This window comes from Ambystoma mexicanum, chromosome 10, assembly GCF_040938575.1.
Source record: "Ambystoma mexicanum isolate Mex_15411 chromosome 10, UKY_AmexF1_1, whole genome shotgun sequence".
Lineage (NCBI taxonomy): Eukaryota > Metazoa > Chordata > Amphibia > Caudata > Ambystomatidae > Ambystoma > Ambystoma mexicanum.
Window position 1 is genome coordinate 1,436,421,260 of NC_090932.1, and position 15,770 is coordinate 1,436,437,029.

The 15,770-nt window shown below is 46.0% G+C and overlaps 1 protein-coding gene across 1 annotated transcript in view; it reads right to left on the bottom strand.

Moving 5' to 3' along the window:
- Positions 1–259: 259 nt before the first annotated feature.
- PTPN11 (protein tyrosine phosphatase non-receptor type 11) overlaps positions 260–15,770 on the bottom strand; it is a 1,257,273-nt gene continuing 1,241,762 nt past the window's right edge. Inside the window, exon 16 of the mRNA XM_069619490.1 lies at positions 260–3,761. The gene's annotated coding sequence lies outside the window, so the exon portion shown is untranslated. The remainder of the gene's footprint in view (positions 3,762–15,770) is intronic.

A 15,770-nucleotide genomic window follows, 5' to 3' on the forward strand; every position in this document is an offset into this window, starting at 1 on the left:
TTTTTCATTCTAAAAATCTGAACATTTAGGGTGCAATATCTGAGTCTCCTTTTTGCAAATTTGCATACCTGTGATTTTGAAAGCTTAACTCAAAAAATGTCACTACAAAAAGGGATTATTTCTAAACAGTATGTGTGATTGTTGGGACGTATTTATCATTAAATTAATAAATATAGCAGTAAAACCTGAATCAAGGAATAGACAGTAAAAGTAGCAAACGAAATTGAATACGGCAAAGAAATTCACATTCACCAACACATATACATAAACTAATCTTTAATTACATGTTGACAATTATGAATAGATTACACAATTTTCAGTATGTGGCAAAAAGGCAATAAGTGATGCAGTCTTTTTTTCATGAAACACAATGTATAATACAGCGCTTAATAATTCTATTATCAACATTTACATGATTCACATCAAATTGATGACATCCAAAATGTATTCCTTTTAAAGGATAGAATGTTCAATAAAATATTATATTTCATCTAATACTCTGGTACAATACTTCATACATTTGAAGAAAAAAATCACGTAGTCCACCCACGGGATATTTTTTCATAATTCTTCCATAATAACAACTGTCACAGAAACTGCCAAATGCAATGATTTGATTTTTCCAATACTGAATTGGAATATATAAAGAAGCGTTGAATGTTGAAGTCATGTAAAACACTGTCTTAGTACCTACTACATAGCTTTTTCTTGCATTTAGACTGCCTACAAAAAGGAACATATTTCAAAAGTGAGGAAACAGATTAAGATGCAATTACAATTTCTGAAAACCTTCCTTTTACAGGAAGTCAACCAGACAAAGTGAATAGTATAGTTATCAGATACCAAATGTGTTAACTTAAATGTAAAAGCATATATGCGGTTAAAAACACATTTAGAATTGTTTTGAAAACATATTGTGCTGAGGAATGGTGAAATTCCCTGTGTATAAGTTCTCTTCCAAGACCAAATACTCCAGAACAGCATCCCTTTTTGCTTTTCAAAGTGCTAGAAATTTTACTGCTCACATGGCATGTATTTTAAAAATATATTTAACACATGAAAACCATATTGGCACTTCAATAGTCTGCCAATGTACATGAACAAAATTGCTTTAGATTATTTACAATGAAAAATCAATTATATGTCGATGGCTAGTTTTCATAGGAGACTTTTAGTTGACTGGCTTAAAAAGCAATGGGCTGCAACTTGTAAGACATTGTGGCTTTCAGCAGGGCTGGGCATGGCATAATTTTACAAAGTGAGTCGGCTATTTCTTACTTCTTTCTGTTAAAACCTTTCTCCAAATACAGTACAACATTACAATGGAGCGGAGACTCTTTCATGTGATCATTAAAATGGATACATTCCAATCTAAGTACTATTTTGGTCACCTCCAGTGATATGTCCTTCCACTCCTCATCCCCATCAATTCTTCAAAAGGTAGCATAATTTCTGACAAAAAATATTGTACTGAAACTTATGTACAACATGACCTATTTGCAAAGTGTGCCACATTCACATAGTTCAGGGCAGAATGATTCATTGGTCACCTAAAAGGTGCCCTTTTAAATAGAAACAGAAAATGCTTGGATGTCCTCCCCGCTTTTCAAACCAGGCCTTTACATTCAGGGTTTATTTTTCATTTTAATCTATGAAAAATCACCTGCTTCCACTTAAACAGTAATTTATTTTGACGTTTTCATGTCACAGCACATAGCGTTTATGATCATGAATTTTGCATATGAATGCATATGGCTTAAATTAAGTCTGTATTTTGCAAACAGTACAACTACAGCATTTATATCACAATGCATAATTCATCAACTTCTCCAGCGAAAACTGAAAATCGTCATCATATACTTCTACCACTGTTAGACATTTTCATAGGAAATCCCTACTGAGCCTAAATTCGGGCATGAAATCAAGTGCAGTGTGTGGAAGTAAAGAATACATCTCATAGCAAACATTTTAACATAACATTCATGATTGAATACAGTAAAACCAAAAGATACCATTCTTATGCCCACTACATTCCACGAGATACCATAGCAGGAACTGCCAGTTTCAAGAATGGCTAGGTTTTATGGATTGCACACTACAGGCAGTATTTGGTAATAAACAGACCCGCATAAAGAAATATGCTGGTATGCAGGTGAACAATAGATTCAAAAATGTAAAATATACCTTAGCAAAGAACCAGGGCACAATTGCATGCCCCACAGTAAAGTAAAATGCATTAAAAAGACTACATCCAATTGAAAAAAGTGTGAAAAAATATGATTCTATGTAGCACCCGAAAGGAAAACTGGAAACAAAAGTGTTCAATGGGGACAGCACTAAATTCTGTAGGCGTGTTATTGACCCCTTCTGTACTGCCCAGGCTAGATTTTATAATCCCAAAAACATCACAGAACTATCCAGTAAACATCTGCATTAAAGGGATTAGCAGAAATCACATTCTCGGTCTTCACATACTGTTAATATGGCCCAAAGTTTGTCAAGTAAGGATAGACCTCAGTTGAAGCAAGTATGGACTAAAGGTAGGTTGTGACTTTAAAAGGCACTTTAGGTACAAACTAAATGAAGGTCCCCCCCAACAGGTACTTTTGGGTTTGCTGCCACAAACAGCAGTTCTTTTACACGTGCCAATTTTTCATAGAGGCAACATTCAAGTGCTGAGAGAAATTAAAGTAGTGTACTCCCATAGACACATGTAAACAATCCACCTATGCTCCTGCAGAGTCTGGCTGGGAAACATTGGGCCATGTAAAGTAACGGGTTGGATTGGATGCAAATAAGAATTAATGGCTTACAAATGCTGAGTGATCGTTACTTTTGTCATGATGTTCCTATGAATGTAAGGTAAATGGGGAATGCATCCCATTGGTTCTGCATGTGAATCCCCATCTCTAAACATGAATATGGATACACACAAATAATAATCAAGTAAAATAGTCAAGTACTCCAGAGGCAGCCTCAGCATCTGCTTCTTAATTGGCATCAGGGGCACGAAGAATCCACTGAAAGCTTTACTATGATGTGGATAAATTCTGCTTCTTCCGGCACTGTACACTCTCCCGTGGTTTGAAGAACACAACGTTCAGCAGATTTGTTTTTGTAAAAAAAAGGAAAGATAGGACCTTCATATTTCCACTGACTGCTTCACATGGCCCCAACCAGGTTGTTCAAAATCAACTGGCCATGAAAAAATGTATTGTAACCTGGCAAATGCTAAGCATTAACACGTATTGTCACTGGTGAATGCTTCCAAAAGGTAAAAGAGGACTACTTCATGTTCTCCATAATTGTCCACTTTGCAAACAGTCAAATAACAATTGTTCCCATGAGAGCTGTACATTCCCTATTACACATTCCTAAATTAAGAATCATTTCCCCGAAAAAAAAAAAGAAAAACGTAAGATGTGCTTACAAACAGGGGAAGAGACAATTTGGACATTAAAAGTTTAAATAATACAAAATTTGAGAAAAATTGCTAAGCCGACTTGATCGCTGGACCTGAAACTTTCCACAAAACGTCTACGCTGCAGAGATTGTGGTTCACTTTTTGCGCCCAAGTAAAGAATGATAGTAAATCCGGCTGTACTGAGAAAGAATTTCTACATGGCCTTTAGTTCTGGAATATGGCTGGAGGGTTAAACACCATCTATGGGAACGGTACCAATCCAGGAAAGCTCACTCTTCATGTGAAACTTCTCTCATCACCTTTTTCACTTTCTGGACCATTTTACAAAAACCAGTTTCTGGTGGGGAAAAAAAGAAAGTGTCAGCAACTAGAGTTGAATACACACACCTACTACACATGTGAACTCCCTCCCTGAGAATTGGGAATCTTACATTATGTTCTCTTTTATTAAAATCGTGGGAGGATAGGGAGTGTAATGCTTATGAGCCTTACATTTCACTACATGTGTGTGTTTAGCAAAGGTATCTACAGAGTGCAAGTGTCATAAATAGAAAGCATTCATTGTAGGGCATTTGCTCCAAATATTCGAATACGAACAGTCATGAATCATACAAAAAATAGAGGTTTCATAAGTGCATGTGAAAGAAGCAACAGAAAGATTAACAACAATACAAGCATGGACACAGCAAATACATTTGAATTGTGTATAGACACTGATTGAAGCGCAGTGTGAATACAATTTTCTCATGTACATTTGCATTGCGTTACTTTGCATGTAGAAGGATAAACAGACACAGACATTCGAAAAGCAGCACTTACTCCAGTTGATTGATGGGTACATGACAATGGTTGGTGCTTAGACTAGTAGGGCAAATTATACAAGCATCCGGAGGGAAAGAATTAAGGAAAGGGATTTTCTGAAGGCGAGATAAGATTACAAACATTTTGAGCATGTGCTGCCCAGGTAAACCTAATCAACCTGCATCAAACTGGGCAATGCAAATGTTTTTGTTGTAAATTAAAAAAAAAAACGATACAAGCACAGAAGAAGAATCAATAACGAAAACCATTTCATACATTAGATAGAAAAATAACAGACTTGGAACCCACAGAAAATCAGCAAACCATGACATAGCTAAATACAAATTTATACAAGATTTCAAATATCTTTGACTATGTATTTTGAATCTTAACATCGAATAATGCCATTATTTACTGGAAGCTGATTCTTTTATTTAACTTTATAATTCCATTTTTTTCCAAATGGAAACTTGTTCAAATGTGACGACTAAGATGAAAATCATGTGAGAAACCACGGTCCATCAAAACACTGCATTCTTACCATTTGCTGCTCATCTACACTCCTGGAGCCAAAATTGCAGGCTGCTATGAGCTATGGTTACCCCTATGGATGAATGAACCACAGTGATAATTTATATTGGCAACCCTCCAAACTAAGCATGTAATGGAAGGCTTATCTGCAAAGATAAACCATAAATGAGACGAGAACGCCTCACGGAGCCATGTTTCTGCAAATGGGTGGATGTACTGAAAGAGGAAGCCCCCTCTCTTCTTGGGTAAGCCACTATATATTGAGATATACAATGTACACCATTATGAAATATTGTCAAAATTCACATTCGCATAAGATTCTTAAGAGCAGAAAAGGCACACACATTTGTCAAGGATCAACATTTATTTTATTCCAGTTGCAAGACAGCCTATCCCGTGGCTTAGGCCAACTAGCTCCCTCTTCAGCAGTGTAAAATTGTGCTTGCTCTTAAACATGGATGTAAGGCATAGGAATGATGAAGCACTGATCCTTACAATGACAGCAGTGGTGGTTATGCAACTAGAGGCTATTGACTGACTTTGTACTGTTCTACTACCCAAGGGTTGTGCATCCCAAGTAATTGCAGCAGCTACAGTTTGTGTAGTGAACCATGCAACAGTTACAAAGCGCCTTCCACTCCCTTTTCCATGTTTGGCCGTTGGCTGTGAGGCCATGTTAATTGGTGTTTGTCTTTAATTGGTGCTTTTTGGCATACAACACCACAGACATAGGCAGCCCTGGTAGAGCCTTTCTCTAAAGGAGGTAGTACTGTATACTCTTGCACCTGATATGATATTTTATTTATAGCGTGCCCATACACAAGTGTTTAACGGCGCAACGAGGCAGGGAAGGAGAACAAAGGGGGATCTCAACAACTACAGAAAGTTGCTGAAATGTTCAAATGTGTTAATCAAGTTTCTCTTCAATTCTTCCGCTATTAAGCAGGTAATGTGTTGCATCCCACTGATGGCTACTGCCTGTGATCACCCCCTCTACATGTTTTTCTTCTAGCCCCAATTTGTTGCTGTTCCAACAAAACGGTTCAACTGCTTGTTTTGTCTCGGATTGTGTTCGTTCAAACAAGCAGGTCCAGTACAGACTCCGTCGCTGTCCTACTGCTCAATGTGTTCAAGTAGGTGGTGTGTTCTGTCATACAGCCAAAAATTCCCACTGCCTGTGACCACCACCCCCTCTAAAAATATTTCTATTCTACCAAAGGCGTGGCAAATAAATTAAAATGCTTGTGTTAGCACTGTGAGGAATCTAAGGGTGTCCTCACTTCCCCCCCCCAATATATCATATATATATATATATATATATATATATATGGGATACATTACTCACCGTAATCGTATTTCTGATGCTTGTATCTGCTTAGATTCACATGCTGTGCATAGGCCGACATCTAGTGGAAGCTGCGGAGTATTACAGTTTGTTTTTCGAAAGTCGAAAATGGGCGTCGACACAGGCGTGCCAGTAATACTATCCCTAGTGTGACGTCCACTGTACCCAAGATCCCTCACGCGTGTAGGATCCTCAGATTGTATTTTTTCTGACATGAGGAAGCATGAGGAGTAGCGTGAGTACAGATAATCCAAGCAGATAGACAGAAAAGGTAAGACTACAAGCAATCATGCGCCTTCTCTCGGAGGGGAGGAAGGGTGGGTCGCATGTGAATCTAAGCAGATACAAGCATCAGAAATACGATTACGGTGAGTAATGTATCCCTTCTGAGGCTTGTGGAATCTGCTTAGATCACATGCTGTGCATAGATTAGCGAGCAGTACCAGAAGAAGGAGGTGGGATGTGAGAAGGGTCATGAGCAAACAGGTGTCTTAGAACCGCTTGTCCCACTTGTGTATCTGTCTTGGAATGAGTGTCAATGCAGTAATGCTGAGTAAAAGTGTGAATAGAGCTCCAAGTAGCCGCTTTGCAAATGGTGTCGAGGGGAACATTTGCAATGAAAGCCAGAGTGGCACCAATGCCTCTAGTAGAGTGGGCCCTTGGCGTAAAAGGCAGAGTCTTGTCAGAAAGAGAGTAACACAGCTGTATACAGTTGATAATCCACTTCGAGATAGCGCCCTTAGAGACGCGATCCCCCTCTCTGCCTGTAGCTACGGAGACAAACAGTTGATCTGTTTTCCTTAGCGGTCTGGTTTTATTTACATAGTATAGGACCGCCCTACGCACATCTAGGGTGTGTAGTTTCACCTCAGCCGAGCTTTGCGGGTTCTGGAAGAAAGCCGGAAGCTCGATGGACTGGTTTACATGGAACTTGGATATGAATTTAGGTGAGAACCTAGGGTGTGTGCGTAAAACCAGTTTGTCCTTGTGGATAGTAAAGAAAGGATCCTGCACTGACAGAGCCTGAATTTCACTGACCCTTCTTATGGAGGTAATGGCTACTAAGAAGGCCGTTTTATAAGTCAGGTGTTTGAGACTACTTTTATGCATGGGTTCGAATGGGGGTCCCATGAGCTTAGCTAGCACCACGTTGAGGTCCCATCCTGGCGGTGGGTTCGAAATAGGAGGGTGAAGTCTCTTTACTCCTTCCATGAAGGCTTTAACCACTGGTACTTTCCACCACGAGACCTTGTTATGGGATGTGGTGTAAGCCGAGAGGGCTGCCAGGTGTACTTTCAGCGAGTTAAAAACCAACCCTGCATCCAGCAGGTGGAGCATGTATGTCACAACGTTGGAAGGAGTGCAATCAACCGGGTTGATTTGTTTATTCTGGCACCAGATAACGAATCTTTTCCACTTATCAAAGTAACAGTGCCTTGTATTTGGTTTCCTGGACTCCTTTAGAATGTCCATACACCTCTGTGGTAATTTGAGATGTCCAAACTCTATGACTTCAGGAGCCATGCTGCTAGGTTCATAGAGTTGGGTTCCTGATGCACTGTTTGACCCTGTTGCTGGGACAGTAGGTTGTACCAGGCTGGGAGTCTGATGGGTTCGCACACCGCCATCCTGCGTAGGTGTGGAAACCATGGTTGTCTCGCCCACATGGGAGCAACTAGGATGAGCGTCATAGATTCCTTGTTCATCTTGTACACCACCTTCCTGATGAGAGGAGTTGGTGGAAAAGCGTACGCAAACATCCCTGACCAGTTCATCCACAGGGCATTCCCTTGGGAGTCCGGCTGGGGGAACCTGGATGCAAATCCTGGGCATTGTTTGTTTTCGCTTGTGGCGAATAGGTCTATAGTGGGGAAACCCCACTGAGAGAAGAGATCTTCTACTACGTCTCTGTGAAGGACCCATTCGTGTTCTTCCGGGAGGGAGTTTCTGCTTAGAGCATCCGCTAGGGAATTGAGCTCCCCTGGAACATGTTGCGATGACAGGAAGATGTTCCGTCTGAGTGCCCATATCCATATTTTCTGGGCAAGCTTGGACAGATTTGGCGAACGAGTCCCCCCTTGCTTGTTCAGATAGAACATGGCTGTCGTGCTGTCCGTCCTGATCTGCACCGACAAGTTCAGTAGATGGGGCTCGAACGCCCTTAGCGCTCGGAATACTGCCAGAAGCTCTAGCAGATTGATGTGGTTCTTGGCTACTGAGTGAGACCAGAGACCCTGAGCTGTGTGGTGGAGATGGTGAGCTCCCCACCCAGTCAGGCATGCATCTGTAGTCACCACGGCTTGTACTTCGGGATCGTAAAAGGGTTTCCCCTTTGCGAGATTCTCTCTTGTCCACCAGTGTAGGCTCTGTACGAGTGTTGGCGAAACGACCACTAGATCGTCCCAATGACCACTTGCCTGAGACCACTGTTTCGCCAACCATTCCTGCATGGGACGCATGCGCAGACGCGCGTGGGGGACCAGGTAAATGCATGACGCCATCATGCCCAGTAACCGCATAGCTTTGCGTACTGTTATCTGTTGACCTGACTGATAATGCGGAATTTGCAGAAGTATATTCCGAATTCTCTCTTCCGAAGGGAAGGTCAATCCTTTCTGAGTATCTAGGATAGCTCCTAGAAACTGTTTTGAGGTGCTTGGCACCAGACTTGACTTTTTCTCGTTGATGGAGAAGCCTAATTCGTGGAGGAGGTCGATAGTCCTCTGAATGTTTGACCTGCAAATTCCTGGGGTTTCCCCCGTTATGAGCCAGTCGTCCAGATAAGGGTACACCGGGATTGCTTCCCTGCGTAGGTGTGCAGCCGCCACCGCCAGTACCTTGGTGAATACCCTTGGTGCTGAAGCTATCCCGAAGGGCAGTACCTTGAATTGGTAGTGGCGACTGTCCACCTTGAAGCGCAAGTACTTTTTGTGCGCTGGGAGCATGGAAATATGAAAATAAGCATCTTTCATATCCAAGGTTGCCATGTAATCCCCCTTTTTTAGGAGGGGGATTACCTCTTGTAGCGTGGTCATACGGAATTTTTGGGGCTTGACATATTTGTTGGCAGGCCGTAAGTCCAATACTGGGCGCATTGTCAAATCTTTCTTTGGCACAAGGAAGTAAGTTGAATAGATACCCTTGTTTACCTGGTGTCCTGGGACGAGTTCTATCGCGTCCTTTTCTAGCAGAATGGCGATCTCCTCGAGAAGGATCCTTTGATGTTCTAGGGAGTGCACTCTTTGTCGTGGAGGATGATTCCGGGGACGCTGCAGTAGTTCTATACAATATCCTGCGGATACTGTTGACAGCACCCATCTGTCTGAGGTGATCCCTTCCCAAGCCTGGGTGAAGGTGGAAATGCGTCCCCCTACTGGGGTTGCGTGGCAAGGGACCCTGAACTGAGCGTCACTGTTTTGGTGGAGGCGTGCCCCCGCCCTTGTTGGGGCTGCCTCTGCCTCTTCCACGACCTCTCTTGTTACCCCTGCCGTAACTCTGGGTAGACTGCTGGTTGTTATTCCATTGTGTACCTTGTCCCTGGGCATAGTTGCCTCTTTGTGAATTTTGGCCGCGTGGGCGACGAAAATTATTGTTCCCCCTCTGGTTAGGGGGTTTGTTGGTAAGCTGGCCAAGGGATTTGAGAGTCTCATATTCATCTTTGGCATTTTTAAGTGCGTCTTCGACCGCTTTCCCAAACAATAGGTCGGGTTCCACTGGCTTGTCTATTAAAGAAGCCTGGGTTTCTGTCTTGAATCCCGACTGCCGTAACCACGCATGTCTCTTGATAACAGTACCTTCTGCTATCAATCTCCCTGCGTTGTCAGCGGCGTCGAAAGTTGCTTTTAAAATGCAACCAGACACGGCTCTCCCCTCTGCCGAGATCCGAGCCAGCTGGCCCTTTAGCGGTTCTGGAGCAGAGGCAATGAGCGCCGCGACTTCTTCCCATTGATGGCAATTGTAACTAGCCAACAGGGTGGTGGAATTCGCAATCCTTGCTTGGTAGGCGGACGTTGAGGCTACCTTTCTGCCAAACCCGTAAAGTTTTTTGCTCTCCTTGTCGGGAGGAGCTTCTGATGAAGATAAGGGCGTGCCAGCCCTCTTTCTAGTGTTGGTCACCACTAGGGAATCTGGTTTAAGATGTCCCTTTATATACAGAGGGTCAGACTGGGCTGCCCGGAAAATCTTTTCAATTCTGGGGTTGACAGCTCTGGTGAGGTTAGGATTCACCAGGGAAGGATCTATTCTTCGTTGGATGGATTTGAGGATAGGGATGGTCTGAGCGACCGGTCTTCTCTCTCCTACAAACTCCTCCGCGAAGTCCCTTTCCTCCTGTACACCGTGGGTGTCGATGTGGAAGTGTTCCGCTGCTCGAGCGAGAACCTCGTTAAGGAGGGGCTGGTTATCAACTGGAGAGTCAGTAACTGGGGCTTCGCTTTGTACTGGGGAATCTACTCTGTAAATTTCCTGCTCATCTTCTCCCTCCTCCAGGTCCTCATCCTCTGCATAGTAATCTGTCCCGGTTTGTTCTTCCATAAATGCAAACTCCTGGTCCTCTTCAGGGAAAACTTGTCCCTGATAACTGGGGAGTGGAGTAGAATATGGAGTGGAGTAAGGCTGAACCTTGAAGGGTTCAGGTCTTTCGACCCGGGGCTCTTTACTTAGCGGGATAGGATCGGAGGAGCCTGAGGGTGTGGCCCCTTGAGGGTTATATGAAAGAAAGTGTTCTGGGTTCTTATCATAAAAATCAGCCAAGGAAGACATCCTAGACATAACCCTGTCTATGTCCTCACTGGACCATTCCCTGGAACAGGGTATTACTTTAGCAGGTGATTTATTTTCAAGGGTAGACTTGTGTTTGCTTGTCTGCTTAGGCTTTACAGGGGTGGAAGGCTGTGCTTTCCGCTGTTTCCCCCCTTCTCCGTGCATGGAAAAATGTTTTCCCTGTCCCTTGGGGGCCCCAGAGACTTTCGACGCCTGGCGTCGAGGGTCTGGAGAGGTATCTGTGTGCTTCGGGCGTGGGGCCTCACTGATGTTAACCGCGGTCTCGGTATCTTGGAGCGCGGCCTGGGGGTGGAAGTCGTCTTCGTCTCCCGACGATCGAACTTCCGTTAGTGTGTGTAGCGAGGCACTCTTGGCAAGAGTGGATGATTGCCTTGCGTCGTGAGGCGATCTCGATCGAGAGCGCCCAGAGGACACCGAGTCGGACCGTTCTTTTTGTGCCTCTTTCCGGGAAGTCGACGTCGTCGAGGTCCGGTTGGTCTTAGTGTGTTTAGTGTGTGTTAGGTGTGTAGCGCTTGCGTCGCCGGGGGTCTTCCCCATAGCCGCCCTGCCGGACGACCTTCCGAGGTCGGGGACCTGCGCTCGTCGGCTGTCTTTCGACGCCGTAATGCCCTCGCCGTCCGAAAGTACGGCGTCGCTGCCATCGCTGAAGGCGCCCTCCGCTGCCATGGCCTCCTGCCTGGCGTGGTGGGCCCAACGCTTTGTCGAACGGTCCTTAAGTGTCTTAGGTTTAAACCTACTACACGCTCTGCAGTTCGCTTCGGGGTGATCCCTCGGCAAGCAGAGATTGCACGTGGCGTGCCTGTCGACCCAAGGGTATTTGCGATTGCACTTGGGGCAGAATTGAAAAGGGGTACCCTCCATACGCACCTTAAGGCAGCGGGCTGCTAAGTGTAGGAATATATATAAATGTAACTATATATCAAGAGTGAAGAGTATGTACCACCCCCCACTCTCCCTACTTGTAAGGGCCGAGGCCAGCGGCCTACTAGGCCCGGGCCGAGGCCAGCGGCCTACCGAGGCCCAGATCCGTCGTGCAGCAGTCGACGGTCGATGACTTCTCCAGCCGTCGTCGAGGTTGAGGGTCGACGTTGGGGTGGGGAAGGGAATGAATAAGAATTAAAATTATAATAACAGCAAAAGTATGGCTAAGGCCAGGGAACTCCGCAAGATGCTTCCGACCAGTATGGCGGAAAAAAACAATCTGAGGATCCTACACGCGTGAGGGATCTTGGGTACAGTGGACGTCACACTAGGGATAGTATTACTGGCACGCCTGTGTCGACGCCCATTTTCGACTTTCGAAAAACAAACTGTAATACTCCGCAGCTTCCACTAGATGTCGGCCTATGCACAGCATGTGATCTAAGCAGATTCCACAAGCCTCAGAAATATATATATATATATATATATGTATATATATATATATGTATATATATATATATATATATATATATATATACATACATACCTCCCAGGTAGCCTGGGAAAGGCTGTCACTATTGGATCCTGACCCTGGGGGTGAATAGTCTCGGGAGGATTGCTTAGGGGCAACGTGCTCGCTTTGGAAGCAAGATGACATGGAGCAGCATAGGTTCGATCCCCGGGTCCGTGCTTAGAAACCTTTGGGTATTAAGCACGTTAGAAATACCCAATCATATCATATATATGCGAGGGAGGATCACCTGGGTGGGGGAGACATGGGGATGAGGCACCCTTAGGGGAGACATGGTATCCCCCATGCCCCTTTCAGAATGAGTCCACTGCCCCCCCCCCCAAGCCTTTATAGGCTATAGTGAATTATTTTCCTATGATTTCCCTAAAACATTCCCCAATAGACACCAGTTTGGTACGGGGACGAGGAAGAGACCAACTAGAGAAGCCTAGAGAAGCACATCCTTTCTTTATTGACACACACACACACACACACACACACACACACACCTACAAACAATATTTATGTACTGGGACCAGCAGAAGGCCAGCAAGAGTAAAGAGCACCGAGCTGGGGAGACAGAGCGAGGTGGCGCACGAGAGAGAAGGAGCTTGTGCCAGCTGGAGGCCTCGCTGGAATGCCGTAAACTCAGACCAGCAAGTCAACCGAGGGAGGGGGACACAGGGGCGGCAGGTGAGCATGCAAAACCTTTCATGGTTTAATGGATGCAAGTATTTCTTTTATACTGATCCGAATGAAAATGAAAGCAAGCACTTTTTGATACCGATTTGATTGAAAGCAGGTTTGTGGAACTTCCCTCTATAAGGAAATGTGTAATTTGAGAGAAAGCAAACATTGGCAAACAAGCATTGGCAAGAGCCATAAAAGTATAAGGAACTATGTAACTCGAGTGAACAAGCATTGCCAAGAGCCAGGAGAATATGTGAAAGTGCTACAAGAAAAATGGTGGCAAAACAAGCTATGATAAAGTATCATGAGGATGTGAAAGAGAATTAATCATGCACCAAGGCAAAGCTGGAGCAGTGGCCTGCAGGGAGTAGACGTGTCGGCGGAGCTCCCGTGTCCCGGACCGAGGGTTTGCCCACCCCCCTGCGGTCCGGATAGGAATTGAGGTGGCAGGCACTGTAACCTGGAAACAGTGCACCTGTGCACCCGAGCGGCGACTGGAGGACGGGCTGCGGCTTGCTTCCCGGGCTCATTGCGGCTGCCCTGCAAGTTAGGCGGGCCGGGGCCCGAAGTGGTGAGGAGCCTTTGGGTCGCCTGGATGTGCTGGTCCGCGGCCCTCCTGAGTTGGAAAAAGGAGGGGCCGCTGGGAAAACGCGGTGCCCAGCTCCCTGAAGAGGAGGGAGCTGCGGGAGCCGAGCTGTGGAATCGCAGGGGCAGAGACCGCGCTCCGAACAGAAGGAGGCGGGGCGCGGAAGGCACACCGGTGCCCAGGGAGACCCGATCGAGCAGCGGGCGGCTGCGGAGCAGGGACCTTGTGTTTACACACGCTGCAGTCCATGCACGCAGCCTGCTGCTCACCACTCTGGCCCTCTAACTAGGGAAAATAATAATTGGGGAAAAATGGACAAATGATATCTGGTGACTTCAAGATACTCAGCAAAAGATGATTCCCTACATGCAGTCATAGGGGATTCGCAGGACGTTTCGCCACCACCCCATTCAGTGCCATGCTCCTAGGGTGCCTTTGAACAGTGTCTCTCACAATTGCCACGGGGGTCGCTGCGGCGATGGTGTACGCTCACCTCGCATGTGGTGTACAGTGTAGGAGTGAAACGTGGACACTGAAGCAGCGCTGGTGATCTACCTCTGCCCCACAAATATCTAGTCTACGGGGCACTCGAATTGCTCACTGCACCGCTGGAGTCCCCTGTCTAAAGTGTCTGAGATCATCAGCTAATGTGCCACAAGGGTCACTGAAATACACAGCGGCGGGTGGTGAGGGGCCTTCTTACCATCCACAAGAAGACCCGGGGGCCTGGCACTGGAGAGGAGGCCTGAGGTTAGCCCCCAAGGAGGACATTGGGAGTGGCTGGGGATGGCGCTGAGTGAACCTGGGCCTCCGTGAGCAGCGACCTCAGGCAGAGGACATATCTTGTGCCTTGGGGCCCTGTGTTGTGGAGCCCCGGGAAGGTGAGTGGCAGCACTGAGGAGGCGGGGGAAGCAAACTACTGGCCCAGAGGGCGGGAGAGCGGCCCGGGAAGCAACTGTGCAAGGAGGAGGTCGAGGACCTGGTGGAGTGAGCGCCTTCAGATTGCCCGTCGACCTCATTCACGGGGAGAGAACCCTAGGGCACTGGGGCCCCCCGAGTGACATACCTGGCATTAGACTAGAATGTAGGAGGACTCCACCCCACTGAGAAGAGCGTCTACCCGGGGAGAGCGGGGGAGGGGTGCCTCTCCCCACCGGCGGGACCACCTAAAGGTGCGGCTGAAAGTGGTGAAGACGTGGAGAGCACTGGACTAAGAATCTGAGAAGAGGAATCACTGCAAGAAGAACAGCAGGGGGAAAGATCTCAGAAGACCCCTGGAGTGAACGCCCCGACCCCCCCCCGAGGAAGTTATACGCGCCCAAAGGCCAGTTGACATTGCCATGGCCGCGAAAAACAAAGGGAAGAGCGGGAGAGTCCCACAGGCCCCGGGAGACATCCTGGGCACTCTCCCTACCATCTGGCCGCAGCAAGAGATGAGGGAGCCGGGCAAAAACGCAAGAGACAGGGTGGAATGTGGCGACACATCATCCGAAGGAGAGAACAGAGCCTTGATGTCAAAGCAGGACTTTAAGGGGGAGATGCTCACTCTCCAGACTAGTCTGACTAAGACATTCCAGGAACAGTTCCAACTTCTACGAGCGGATCTTAATTCGGCCCTGGGAGAAATTAAGCAGGAACTAAGGCAACAGGGTGAACGGACGGACCTTTCGGAAAGAGGGATGCAGGAAATGGACAAAGAAGTGATGGCCAACAGTGAGGCAAATGATAGGCTTGACATAGCCACGCAAAACCTGGAGATCCAGATGGAGGACATGGAAAATAGGTCCCGTAGGAATAACATAAGGCTCAAAATGCTGCCAGAGACGGTCCAAGATAAAGAATTAAAAGGCATGGTCCAAGCTATTTCTACCAAGATATTGGGAGTGTCGCCCCCAGACAAAATGGAGCTTGATCGTATACACAGAGTGGGCAGAGGGGGCAGGGTTCCATGTAATAATGTCGCCACAAAAATCTCGCCATGCAAAAATATTGTCGAAAAATGGCTGTTTTTTGTGGCGACATTATTGCATGGAACATGCGGGGGACAACCCTGCAACCCCCAAACGTTTTTTTTTTAATGTTCTTTTTTTTTTTGCCCCTGTCCCCATATATTTGGTCACCCAAATAATATTGCCACAACATTTTCCCGGCGATATTATTTACGGCGACCATATATATG